Here is a 15,398-nt window from a genome sequence, read left to right on the forward strand (position 1 = left end):
AGACCGCTGGCCTCCCGAAACTGCGGCGGCAGGAGATGATGTATGAGCACTAAGCCCTAAAATCAGAGCCTGCACCCACTGCTCACCCTCCTGTGACACCCTGGCACGCAGCATCTCCAGCAGCGGATCAGCCATCTCGCTCTCCGCCATACAGTGAGTACGACGAGCACCTCCGGGACCCAAAAGGGAAGAGGAGGAACCAGGCTATCACCCTGACCTATATCAGGTGAAGGAGAGGTTTCGGGGCGGGGAACCAGCCCAACAGGCTACCATTGGTCAAAACGGACCAAACCATACCAAATAACATAACAAGGAGGGGGGAAGGAGAGGGGACCACAAGGAAAGCTGGGGGGAGGGAAAAGGAGGGCACCGCAGTCAGTGGCACATTCCTTAACCAGTGCCGTGAAAACCAATCTGTGTGTGCATGTCTGTGCGTGTGTTTAAATGTGTATATGCCCATACATGTATGCATGCTTCTGCATGTCTGTCTGTGTCTTTGTACATCTCTGTGTGGTCTTTCAAAGATTTATTATAATTGGGGAAAGATGGGGGACACATTTTAGAAGACAGTATGGAGAGAATGTATGAAGAAACATTATAGTGAATGGGTGCGGGAACAGAATGGGGAAGTGGGATGTTTGAGGAGACAGTATTGAGTGTGGGGGGAATGTGGTAGGAGACTATTGAGGGTAATGATGTGAAGAAACAGCATGGGGGAAGAAAACTGTGAGGGGACACAGAACAGAAACTAGGTAGCGTGGGGTGAGGTATAGAGAAGGGGCAGTATGGGGGGACAGTGGCACAGCATTCCCTTTTACCACAGACCCTCTCATCCCTTGGCATCACAGACTTGGCCACTTCCTGCTGACTTCAACTCAAAAATATTTCACGGATCAGTACATTCCTCAACCAAGAATCTGCAAAAACCCTAGTCCATGCCCTCATCATCTCTCGCCTTGACTACTGCAACCTCCTACTCTGTGGCCTCCCCTCGAACACTCTTGCACCCCTCCAATCTATTCTAAACTCTGCTGCCCGACTAATCCACCTGTCCCCCCGCTATTCCCCGGCCTCTCCCCTCTGTCAATCCCTTCACTGACTCCCCATTGCCCAGAGACTCCAGAACAAAACCTTAACCATGACATACAAAGCCATCCACAACCTGTCTCCTCCATACATCTGTGACCTCGTCTCCCGGTACTTTCCTGCACGCAACCGCCGATCCTCACAAGATCTCCTTCTCTAATCCCCTCTTATCTCCTCTTCCCACAATCGCATACAAGATTTCTCTCGCGCATCCCCCCTACTCTGGAACCCTCTACCACAACACATCACACTCTCACTTACCATCGAAACCTTCAAAAAGAGCCTGAAGACCCACCTCTTCCGACAAGCCTACAACCTGCAGTAACCACCGATTGACCAAACCTCTGCACGACCAACTCTATCCTCACCTACTGTATCCTCACCCATCCCTTGTAGATTGTGAGCCCTCGCGGGCAGGGTCCTTTCTCCTCCTATACCAGTTGTGAGTTGTATTGTTTAAGATTATTGTACTTGTTTTTATTATGTATACCCCTCCTCACATGTAAAGCGCCATGGAATAAATGGCGCTATAATAATGAATAATAATAATAATAATAAATAGAGTTTGCTAAAAAAAAACACACAAAGGACTCCCAGACTATGAGAAATAAGATTCTCTGGTCTGATGAGACGAAGATAGACCTTTTTGGTGATAATTCTAAGCTGTATGTGTGGAGAAAACCAGGCACTGCTCATCACCTGCCCAATACAATCCCAACAGTGAAACATGGTGGTGGCAGCATCATGCTATGGGGGTGTTTTTCAGCTGCAGGGAAAGGATGACTGGTTGTCATTGAAGGAAACATGAATGCGGCCAAATACAGAGATATCCTGGATGAAAACATCTTGCAGAGTTCTCTGGACTTCAGACTTGGCCGAAGGTTCAGCTTCCAACAAGACAATGACCCTAAGCACACAGCTAAAATAACAAAGGAGCGGCTTCACAACAACTCTGTGACCATTCTTGACCGGCCCAGCCAGAGCCCTGACCTAAACCCAATTGAGCCTCTCTGGAGAGACCTGAAAATGGCGTCTACCAACGTTCACCATCCAACCTGACGGAACTGGGGAGTATCTGCAAGGAAGAATGGCCGAGGATCCCCAAATCCAGGGGTGGAAAACTTGTTGCATCATTCCCAAGAAGACTCATGGCTGTATTAGCTCAAAAGGGGCTTCTACTCAATACTGAGCAAAGGGTCTGAAGACTTATGACCATGTGATATTTCAATTTTTCTTTTTTAATAAATTTGCAAAAATTTCTACATTTCTGTTTTTTTTTTCCAGTCAATATAGGGTGCAGTGTGTACATTAATGAGAAAAAAATGAACTTTTTTGAATTTACCGAATGGCTGCAATGAAACAAAGTGAAAAATGTAAAGGGGTCTGAATACTTTCCGTACCCACTGTATTTATGTGCTGATGTGTGTCTGCGTGTCTGTGTGTTTGTGCATGTCTGCAGATATGTCTGTGTATTATTATTATTTATTATTATAGCGCCATTTATTCCACGGCGCTTAACATGTGCGGACTTTGATTTTGTGCAGTGCATATTACAGTTCTTTTGCACACTGTATAGTTTGCTAAAAGGCACATGAGAGGCCAAAAAATGAACAAGTAATACAATGGGGAAAAAAGTATTTAGTCAGCCACCAATTGTTCAAGTTCTCCCACTTAAAAAAATGCGAGAGGCCTGTAATTGGCATGAAAGGTAGACCACAACTATGAGAGTCAAAATGAGAAAACAAACCCAAAAAATCACCTTGTCCTATTTGACAATGGATGGCTGTTATGACCTGGTGGTTAGGACAATAATGGACCTGGTGGTTAAGAGCACACGGAATGACCTGATAGTTACTAATAATATAGGACGAGCTCTGAGACGTGGGAACTCTGCTGACCGCAATCCCTAATCCTATCACACACACTAGAAATAGCCGTGGATTGCTCCTAACGCTCCCTATGCAACTCGTCACAGCCTAAGAAACTAGCTAGCCCTAAAGATAGAAATATAAAGCCTACCTTGCCTCAGAGAAATTCCCCAGAGGAAAAGGCAGCCCCCCACATATAATGACTGTGAGTAAAGATGAAAATTACAAACACAGAGATGAAATAGATTTAGCAAAGTGAGGCCCGACTTACTGAACAGACTGAGGATAGGAAAGGTAACTTTGCGGTCAGCACAAAAAACTACAAAAAGACCACGCAGAGGGCGCAAAAAGACCCTCCGCACCGACTCACAGTGCGGAGGCGCTCCCTCTGCGTCCCAGAGCTTCCAGCAAGCAAGACAAAAATCAAAATAGCAAGCTGGACAGAAAAATAGCAAACAAGAGAAAAACAAGCAGGAACTTAGCTTCTGCTGGGAAGACAGGTCACAAGAACGATCCAGGAGTGAACTAGACCAATACTGGAACATTGACAGGTGGCATGGAGCAATGAACTAAGTGGAGTTAAAAAGAGCAGCCAGCTAACGAATTAACCTCGTCACCTGTGGAAGGAAACTCTGAAGCCGCAGCCCCACTCACAACCACCAGAGGAAACCCATGGACAGAACCAGCCGAAGTACCATTCATGACCACAGGAGGGAGCTTGACAACAGAATTCACAAAAGTACCCCCCCTTCAGGAGGGGTCACCGAACCCTCACCAGAGCCCCCAGGCCGACCAGGACGAGCCAAATGAAAGGCACGAACCAGATCGGCAGCATGAACATCGGAGGCAAAGACCCAGGAATTATCTTCCTGACCATAACCCTTCCACTTTACCAGGTACTGGAGTTTCCGTCTCGAAATACGAGAATCCAAAATCTTCTCCACCACATACTCCAACTCCCCCTCAACCAACACCGGGGCAGGAGGATCAACGGATGGAACCACAGGCGCCACGTATCTCCGCAACAATGACCTATGGAACACATTATGGATGGCAAAAGAAGCTGGAAGGGTCAAACGAAACGACACAGGATTAAGAACCTCAGAAATCTTATACGGACCAATGAAACGAGGCTTAAACTTAGGAGAGGAAACCTTCATAGGAACATAACGAGACGACAACCAAACCAAATCCCCAACACAAAGTCGGGGACCCACACAGCGCCGGCGGTTAGCGAAACGTTGAGCCTTCTCCTGGGACAATGTAAAATTGTCCACCACATGAGTCCAAATCTGCTGCAACCTATCCACCACAGTATCTACACCAGGACAGTCCGAAGACTCAACCTGCCCTGAAGAGAAACGAGGATGGAAAACAGAATTGCAGAAAAACGGCGAAACCAAAGTAGCCGAGCTGGCCCGATTATTAAGGGCGAACTCAGCCAAAGGCAAAAAGGACACCCAATCATCCTGATCAGCAGAAACAAAGCATCTCAGATATGTTTCCAAAGTCTGATTAGTTCGTTCGGTTTGGCCATTTGTCTGAGGATGGAAAGCCGAGGAAAAAGACAAATCAATGCCCATCCTAGCACAAAAGGCTCGCCAAAACCTCGAAACAAACTGGGAACCTCTGTCCGAAACGATTTTCTCCGGAATGCCATGTAAACGAACCACATGCTGGAAAAGCAATGGCACCAAATCAGAGGAGGAAGGCAATTTAGACAAGGGTACCAAATGGACCATCTTAGAGAAGCGATCACAAACCACCCAAATGACCAACATCTTTTGAGAGACAGGGAGATCTGAAATAAAATCCATAGAGATATGCGTCCAGGGCCTCTTCGGGACTGGCAAGGGCAAAAGCAACCCACTGGCACGAGAACAGCAGGGCTTAGCCCGAGCCCAAGTCCCACAGGACTGCACAAAAGAACGCACATCCCGTGACAAAGACGGCCACCAAAAGGATCTAGCCACCAAATCTCTGGTACCAAAGATTCCAGGATGACCAGCCAACACCGAACAATGAACCTCAGAGATAACTCTACTAGTCCATTTATCAGGGACAAACAGTTTCTCCGCTGGGCAACGGTCAGGTCTATCAGCCTGAAATTTTTGCAGCACCCGCCGCAAATCAGGGGAGATGGCAGACAAAATTACCCCCTCTTTGAGAATACCCGCCGGCTCAGGAACACCCGAAGAGTCGGGCACAAAACTCCTTGACAGGGCATCAGCCTTCACATTCTTAGAGCCTGGAAGGTACGAAACCACAAAATCAAAACGGGAGAAAAATAGCAACCAACGAGCCTGTCTAGGATTCAACCGTTTGGCAGACTCGAGATAAGTCAAATTCTTGTGATCCGTCAAGACCACCACATGATGCTTGGCTCCTTCAAGCCAATGACGCCACTCCTCGAATGCCCACTTCATGGCCAACAACTCTCGATTGCCAACATCATAATTGCGCTCAGCAGGCGAAAACTTTCTAGAAAAGAAGGCACATGGTTTCATCACCGAGCCATCAGAACTTCTTTGCGACAAAACAGCCCCTGCTTCAATCTCAGAAGCATCAACCTCGACCTGAAACGGGAGCGAAACCAATTGACCACATCAGCACCCTTCTTGGTCAAATCAGTCAACGGTTTAGCAACACTAGAAAAATTACTAATGAAGCGACGATAAAAATTAGCAAAGCCCAGGAACTTTTGCAGACTCTTCACAGATGTCGGCTGAGTCCAATCATAAATGGCCTGGACTTTAATAGGGTCCATCTCGATAGTAGAAGGGGAAAAATGAAACCCAAAAATGAAACCTTCTGAACTCCAAAGAGACACTTTGACCCCTTCACAAACAAAGAATTCGCACGAAGGACCTGGAACACCATTCTGACCTGCTTCACATGAGACTCCCAATCATCCGAGAAGACCAAAATATCATCCAAATATACAATCAGGAATTTATCCAGGTACTCTCGGAAGATGTCATGCATGAAGGACTGAAATACTGATGGAGCTTTGGAAAGCCCGAATGGCATAACCAGGTACTCAAAATGGCCCTCGGGCGTATTAAATGCTGATTTCCATTCATCGCCCTGTTTAATACGCACAAGATTATACGCACCACGAAGATCTATCTTGGTGAACCAACTAGCCCCCTTAATCCGAGCAAATAAATCAGACAGCAGCGGCAAAGGGTAATGAAATTTGACTGTGATCTTAATAAGAAGGCGGTAATCAATACACGGTCTCAAAGAACCATCCTTCTTGGCCACAAAAAAGAACCCTGCTCCCAATGGTGACGACGACGGGCGAATATAACCCTTCTCCAAGGATTCCTTTACATAACTCCGCATAGCGGCGTGCTCTGGCACAGATAAATTGAACAGTCGGCCCTTAGGAAACTTACTACCAGGAATCAAATTGATAGCACAATCGCAATCCCTATGAGGAGGTAGGGCACTGGATTTGGGCTCATCAAATACATCCCGGTAATCCGACAAAAACTCCGGGACTTCAGAAGGGGTGGATGACGAAATAGACAAAAATGGAACATCACCATGTACCCCCTGACAACCCCAGCTGGACACAGACATAGATTTCCAATCCAATACTGGATTATGGACCTGTAGCCATGGCAACCCCAAAACGACCACATCATGCAGATTATGCAACACCAAAAAGCGAATATCCTCCTGATGTGCAGGAGCCATGCACATGGTCAATTGGGTCCAGTACTGAGGCTTATTCTTGGCCAAAGGCGTAGCATCAATTCCTCTCAATGGAATAGGATACTGCAAGGGCTCCAAGAAAAAACCACAGCGCCTAGCAAACTCCAAGTCCATCAAATTCAGGGCAGTGCCTGAATCCACAAATGCCATAACAGAATAGGATGACAAAGAGCAAATCAGAGTAACTGACAAAAGAAATTTCGACTGTACCGTACCAATGGTGGCAGACCTAGCGAAACGCTTAGTGCGCTTAGGACAATCGGAGATAGCATGAGTGGAATCACCACAGTAAAAACACAGCCCATTCCGACGTCTGTGTTCTTGCCGTTCAGCTCTGGTCAAAGTCCTATCACACTGCATAGGCTCAGGCCCATGCTCAGATAGTACCGCCAAATGGTGCACAGCTTTACGCTCACGCAAGCGTCGATCGATCTGAATGGCCAAAGACATAGACTCATTCAGACCAGCAGGCATGGGAAATGCCACCATGACATCCTTAAGGCCTTCAGAGAGACCCTTTCTGAAAATTGCTGCCAGGGCACATTCATTCCACTGAGTGAGTACAGACCACTTCCTAAACTTCTGACAATATATCTCTACCTCATCCTGACCCTGACACAGAGCCAGCAAGATTTTCTCTGCCTGGTCCACTGAATTTGGTTCATCATAAAGCAATCCGAGCGCCAGAAAAAACGCATCAACATCACGCAATGCCGGATCTCCTGGCGCAAGGGAAAATGCCCAGTCTTGAGGGTCGCCACGTAACAAAGAAATAATGATTTTCACTTGTTGAACAGGGTCACCTGAGGAGTGAGGTTTCAAAGCAAGAAACAATTTACAATTATTTTTGAAATTCAGAAACTTAGATCTATCCCCAAAAAACAAATCAGGAATTGGAATCCTGGGCTCTAACATCGGATTCTGAACCACAAAATCTTGAATGTTTTGTACCCTTGCAGTGAGATTATTGATACAAGAGGACAGACCTTGAATGTCCATATCTACACCTGTGTCCTGAACCACCCAGAGGTAAAGGGGAAAAGAGAGACAAAACACACTGCAAAGAAAAAAAAATGGTCTCAGAACTTTTCTTATCCCTCTATTGAGATGCATTAATACTTTGGGCCACCTGTACTGTTATGACCTGGTGGTTAGGACAATAATGGACCTGGTGGTTAAGAGCACATGGAATGACCTGATAGTTACTAATAATATAGGACGAGCTCTGAGACGTGGGAACTCTGCTGACCGCAATCCCTCCGCACGACTCACAGTGCGGAGGCGCTCCCTCTGCGTCCCAGAGCTTCCAGCAAGCAAGACAAAAATCAAAATAGCAAGCTGGACAGAAAAATAGCAAACAAGAGAAAAACAAGCAGGAACTTAGCTTCTGCTGGGAAGAAAGGTCACAAGAACGATCCAGGAGTGAACTAGACCAATACTGGAACATTGACAGGTGGCATGGAGCAATGAACTAAGTGGAGTTAAATAGAGCAGCCAGCTAACGAATTAACCTCGTCACCTGTGGAAGGAAACTCAGAAGCCGCAGCCCCACTCACAACCACCAGAGGAAACCCATGGACAGAACCAGCCGAAGTACCATTCATGACCACAGGAGGGAGCTTGACAACAGAATTCACAACAGATGACACCTTCCTGTCAGGTTGGTGGAGGTGCAGGAATAGTAGAGAAAGATTGTCTTTGTGCACTCCGGCTCTGTTATCTGTGGGTGGATTATCTGTGGGTTTTCTTGGTGCACTCTGCCTGCCCTGTTACCTGTGGACAGACGTTTGGACAGTAGGACTTACCTTAGTGTTCTGACCGTTCCTCCCTTCCTGGCAGCAGTTTCCACTATGGCACAACAACAACACCCTAGGGGTCATGTACTCACTGATTTCTTCTAGCGACATGACAATGGGTCATTACTGCTTCCCTCTAAATACCCCGATAGCTGCGACTGTGCAGGCTCAGCAGGCGCCATTTTCAAGTGGATTATCATTATTTTTTTGAATATGAGGATAACCTCAACCATAATAAGTATATGCACATTACACATGCGATTATGCTGCAGCGCAGGTGTCACGGTCGGCGCCTGCCCGCAGAAGGTGTTTTTTTCCAGTATGTACATATTATATTCATTATGTAACCTAAGGGGCAGGTCAATGAGGGAGCAGTAACCTGTCAGCAGTCTACATTATGAATAGCTAATCAGAGCACCACATAAAGCCCCGCCCACAGCCCCAAAGAACAGCCCCACCCACAACCCCGCCTTAGAGCACGAGCATATCATTAACTCAAAACTGAAAATAAGGATTAAACAACAACCACAAGACGGATTTCATCACAGGTATCATTGTTAGGCCAGCGTCACACCTATGAAAAATCGATCCAATTCTCTCGCCCGAGAATCGCACAAATATTCTCCGTATGGTGATCCGTATGTAATCCGTTTTTCAATGCGATGATGCGATTTCCTCGCATCTAAGTATCTGTATGGCACCCGTACAATATGCGTATGTCTTTACATTTCTCACTGCTTTTCCTCATTGAATTTAATGGCTCAATGGGGTGAAATGAGGAAAATGTGTGCGTATTTCTCGCAAGTCACAGTGATGGTCCGTGTGGTGTGCGAGTTTTTTCTCGCACCCATGGATTTGCATTGGCGAGACTCAGCCGATATAGGTGAAAAATCACAGCGCCCTGAATACGCCTGAGAAAAAAAATGTTGATGTGAGCTGCCCCATAGATTAACACTGGTCCGAGTGGTATGAGATTTTTTTTATCGCACTCGTCCGTGTTCTACGCTCGTGTGACTCCGGCCTAATATGAACTAAATCAACCAGAATTTTATTTACATTAGACATAAATTTACTGTCATATAAAATGCGATCCTTACATGATTTTTTTTTTAATGTTAATTTAAATGTTAGGGGGTAAAATTGTTTGAGTTATTAAAGGGATTGCCGATCTTTGAGAACAATTTTTTTCTACTTTAATGCATTTTTTGGGGGTTAAAAAAAAAATGTCTGCAATTGGGGTTCATTACTAATGTAGCACCCTTTGGCTTTTTATTTCCCTGCACATTCAACTTTAATGTGGTCTGTGGTCATAAATCGTCTGAGAAGAGCTCAGAAAAACACAGATAAAAAAGTTACCAAGTCCGGTCGTCCCGTCTTAGTGGGATGACTGATGGATTTTTTGGTTATTCTCCATTCAGCGTAGGATGGACGCTACAGAAGGAAAACGGTGCCAAGAAAATTTTGCCCAAATTATTTTGTAGCTAAAATACCTGCATTCAAATAGCAAAAAGAAAATTGCCCCAATGGCCCCTTCAATATTAACCCTTACATCTACGGCCGACTTTAACTCATTGCTGCTTGGGACTTTATTGACTTCTTAAAAGTTGAAGATTGTCAACTCCAGCGCAATAGCACAAAACTCTACAATTCTTTGTTCCTTGGAGACTTTATACTTTCGGGACATTTCTTTGTTGTACAAGATTATAAAATCAAAGTTCCCTGCAAGATTGTACAGCATGGATTTACTCATTCAGGTAGGTGAGATCAGGTTATGGCTGCTCACTGGTGTATGATGGTGGAATGGTCCGTGCGCTTATTGTGTGGGGAATTTTAGTTTCTTTATTTGCTCAGATTATAAGGAGCGCGGCATAATCGTATTATTACTGAAGCGGCAGTCAGATCCGTACATGGCCCCATCTCATGTTATATATAACTAGCTATTGAACCCGTTCTACGCCCGGGTGGCGAGCATTTATATTGGTATATGGTCTCCATCCCGTTCTGTCATGTGCTGCTCCCATCCTGCGCCCGTTCTGTCATGTGCTGCTCCCATCCTGCTGCCATCCGGCGCCCGTTCTGTCATGCGCTGCTGCCATCCTGCGCCCATTCTGTCATGTGCTGCTCCCATCCTGCTGCCATCCTGCGCCCGTTATGTCATGCGTTGCTGCCATCCTGCGCCCGTTCTGTCATGTGCTGCTGCCATCCTGCGCCCGTTCTGTCATGTGCTGCTGCCATCCTGTGCCCGTTCTGTCATGCGCTGCTGCCATCCTGCGCCCGTTCTGTCATGAGCTGCTGCCATCCTGCGCCCGTTCTGTCATGCGCTGCTGCCATCCTGCGCCCGTTCTGTCATGCGCTGCTGCCATCCTGCGCCCGTTCTGTTATGTGCTGCTGCCATCTTGCGCCCGTTCTGTCATGTGCTGCTGCCATCCTGCGCCCGTTCTGTCATGTGCTGCTCCCATCCTGCGCCACTATTGTATTATATGCCCCCGTATGCTGCGGCCATATAAAAAAAAAAAAAAATACCATACTCACCTATCGTCCGGCTCCACTGCAGGTGTGTCTTCAAGAAAATGGCGCCGGAAAGCGAGGACTGCGCAGGCGCCGATTCCTGCAGCAGGAATCGGCGCCTGCGCAGTCCGCGCTCTCCGGCGCCATTTTCTTGAAGACACACCTGCAGTGGAGCCGGAGTGTGTCTTCAAGAAAATGGCGCCGGAAAGCGCAGACTGCGCAGGCGCCGATTCCGGCAGCAGGAATCGGCGCCTGCGCAGTCCGCGCTTTCCGGCGCCATTTTCTTGAACACACACTCCGGCTCCTCTGCCTGTGACTGGACTCTGTCACAGCAGAGGAGCCGGAGCCGCACGCAGCGCTGGAACGGAGGACAGGTAAATACACTTACCCTCCCTCCTGGCGCGTCCACGGTCCCTGACTCTCCGGTGGAGATCGCGGTATGCGTTCAGTGTTTACGCATACCGCGATCTCCTGGGAGCGTCACTCTGTGGGGGCCAGACTGCGCCGGCGCTTGCGCCTGCGCAGTCTATAAAGGCTTCGGACAGAATGACGCTCCCAGCGTTATATTATAGATGTACAGGGCACTCGTACGATGCAGAGGTTGTGTCTATACTGCAGCCAATACTGTTAGTACATGACACGGCCGCAGCAACGACACCCTAAATAAGGGGTTAAATGAAAAAAGTCTCTTTTTATAACCTAATAAAAAATGCCCATTTTCATTATCCTTAGATAATCCTTAGGATCGATACTGTCCCTATAGAACCAGGGACACAGTGTACCTAAACAATATAATTCTGCATAAATGTGAATGTGCCATACAGCAGCCCTACACATGGTTTATCATCACTTATTTCAATCCCTGTCCAAACTGGATATCATAATATAATTTCCCTATCCCAGACAGTTATCTTACCAATATGTTTTTGGCATGTAGGAGAAAATCATGGGAAACCCACACACTGAGAACATACAAACATACAAACTACATGCAGATGTTGCCCATGTTCGAGTGCAAACCCAGGACCACAATGCTGCACGGTCACCGTGCTGCCCACTCTGCCGCCAGTGGATTATGTCGTTAGGACCATCCATGACCATACGTGCCTCAATTGGGACCCCTCTATTGACAAAAGCAAAAGGCTAATTCCTATGTGTCGGTGTAAAAATGTTATACACGGTACCCCCGTATTATTTTACTTGCCCTTTGCCTCGGAGAGCCTTTTACAGCAATGGTTAATTTAATTTTTGTATCTGTGAAAACAAATTCCCACCCCGGGATTCAGAGCGATTTTATATGTGTAGTTTATCTAATCTTTATTCTCTTTGCCGTTGTTTGAAATATTTTAGCCAAATCAGAGGGTCCAGATGTAAAGTGTAGAAATCGCATGTACAATATTAGTGAAGTTATTTCATATGTTGTTTACATGCTTTATCCAATTATATGTATTTGGCTATTCTTTTAGTGTTCAATATATTTTTATTAAACAGTTTTCATTATATTATGGAATATTACACGATTAACATTTGAAGAAAATAAGCAACCAAACAAGTAGACAAATAAACATGTAATCGCCCTCCTTTTTTTGTCTATACAAATGTTATGTCAGTATCTATATAATGAATCATCCATAGTCATGTTGTAGTACCCCAAGGGAGGAGGGAGAAAAAGAATGAAGTCAATAAAAGATATAATTGAGAAGAAGACAAGAAAGAGACAACAAAAGCATTAGAGAAAAAAGAAAGAAAAGGGTAATGAAAGAAGTAGGATGCCAAGAACCCAACACCCCCCCGCCGCCACTCTTATCTGCTAGGAAACCTGAGAAAGCGACAAGCGTACCTTGTGTTAATCATGATTGAAAATGTTGTGACTCTTTAAATTGGATCCACGGATGCCATACTGCAAACCATCAACACCCAACCTGTCATCAAACGCTCTGATCTCTTCCATTCGCTGCAGAACATCTATCGCCTCCACCCAGTCTATCCGTTTTGGTAGAACCGGAGCTCTCCATAATCTAGGTATAATTTGACGCATAGCTGTCATAAAGAATGGCAATAGATCTTTTTTGATTTTGGATATTGAGCCTGGGAAAATGGATAACAACGCTCTCTCTGGAGACGCCACCACCTGAACTTTAGTAATAGGATTATACAGTGAGAATATTTCATTCCATAAAGATCTAATCACTTGGCAGTTCCACCATATACGTAACATTGTCCCAGTTGTACTATTCCATCTCCATCCATATCTGATACTGTCGGATAGATCCGATGTAGTTTGACGGGCATTCTATACCATTGTGTCAATATTTTAGAATTCAGCTCCTGGACTCGGCAAGACACCGACAACCTATGTGTAAATGATTTAGCCCACATATTAGCTGTAATTTCTCTATTTGGTTCTCTCTGCCACTGAATTGTACACCCGAGATGTTTGTCCCCTGCCTCCCCCCGACGCAATAAATCATATATCAAGGATATAGCATGTGCTGGTTCTTTTGACAAAAAACATAGCTGTTCAACTGTAGAACATGGTAGACACGTGGAGAAGCCCCCCTCCCAGAGCCAGGGATCTAATATAACTCTGAAGCTGGAAATACTGTAGCCAATACCCCGGAGCTCTTAGCCTGTCTCCCAGGATGTCCTCCATTGATTTGATACCTGTCTGACTAATCACATCTTTAATACGCGGTATAGATCCCTGCATAGTATGAGGTATCAAAGAATCTGATCCCTGTGCCATAGTAGGGAGCTGAGAATGATCAACCAAGGGGGTCAACGGACCAGGTATGTTCGCCAATAAAAAACGCCTTGCAAAACGTCTCCAAGCAAGCGCTATAGTATACGATGTAGGAGAGATATTGATCTTCCTCAAGCTAATGTTATATGGCAGCCAGAATACCCCTTGGCATAAGTTCGGGGAGAATTTGTGCTCAATATCTACCCACAGTTTAGATGCCTTATTTATAGAAAAGATCTAGTACGCAATTTCCAATACTTGCTGCATGATATGCTCGTAAGTCAGGGAGACCTGCTCCTCCATTATTTGTATGTCTAATTAATTGGGCATCACTTATGCGTGAGCTGCCATTGTGCCAAACAAATTTTCTCATTATTTTGCGTAAACTGATAAAAAAGGATTATCTATATCCCACGGAATGGTCTGGAAGAAGTACAATATTTTAGGCAAAATATCCATTTTGAGAGCATTTATTCTTCCAAACCACGAGAGCGGGAGGCTGCGCCAAGCATCAATCTCCCTTTTCCAAGGAGCGTTTGATGGGGGGGGAAATTAAGGTCAAATATTTTTTGAGGATCTGCATGTATGTTGATACCTAGATTTTTAATGGAATGTTGTCTTCAACGAAAATAAAAGACAGATTTAAGATGATCTACCTCATGATCAGATAAGGTTATATTAAGTAATTCAGATTTCTGGAGGTTCACCTTAAAATTGCTCAGCTTACTGACCCTATCAAACTCTTTTAATATAGATGGGAGACTAAGGCTATGTTCACACTTTGCAGATTCTGCTGCGGATTTTTCCGCAGCAGAATTGCAAAATCCGCAGTGAAAACCATTCGCGGTTTTTACTGCGGATTTATCGCGTTTTTTACTGCGTTTTCTTCTGCGGATTTTCACCTGCAGTTTTCTATTGGAGCAGGTGAAAATCCGCAGAAAAGAAGTGACATGCTGCGGAATGTAATCCGCAGCGTTTCCGCGCGGATTTTTCTGCAGCATGTGCACAGCGTTTTTTTTTTCCCATAGGTTTACATTGAAATGTAAACTTATGGGAAACTGCTGCGGATCCGCAGCGGTCAAATCCGCTGCGGATCCGCGGCAAAATCCGCAAAGTGTGAATATAGCCTAATTCTAGGAGAGGAAACATATAATGAGAGATAGTCCACGAATAGGGAAAATTTATGTTCCGCACGACCCATTTGGATCCCTTAAAAGGACGGATTTTGCCTAAGGGCATTTGCCAATGATTCCATTACTAAAATATACAAATATGGAGATAACGAGCAACCTTGTCTCGTCCCATTTCTTATTTCAAACGGGGCTGACAAATGCCCGTTAATCCTTACCCTAGCAGATGGATCATAGTATTGGGCTATAATCCAGTTTCTCTTCTCTGTTGCATACCAATCGCTTCCAATGTGGCTTCCAGAAAGCCCCAATGTGCCCTATCAAAGGCTTTCTGGGCATCTACTGATAGTAACATAAAGGGATCTTCTCAGCTCGGGCCCTTGAGATTAGGGACATGGTTTTTATAGCATTGTCCCTTGCTCCATACCAGGGACAAAGCCCACCTGTTCTCTATGTATCATAGTGGGAATATGTTTTTTTTTGGCTATTCTTTTAGACACAATTAATATTACTAATGTAACCTTCGTGTTCAGAACATTAGTGC

The sequence above is a fragment of the Ranitomeya imitator genome, chromosome 2, assembly GCF_032444005.1.
Source record: "Ranitomeya imitator isolate aRanImi1 chromosome 2, aRanImi1.pri, whole genome shotgun sequence".
In the NCBI taxonomy this organism is placed as follows: Eukaryota; Metazoa; Chordata; class Amphibia; order Anura; family Dendrobatidae; genus Ranitomeya; species Ranitomeya imitator.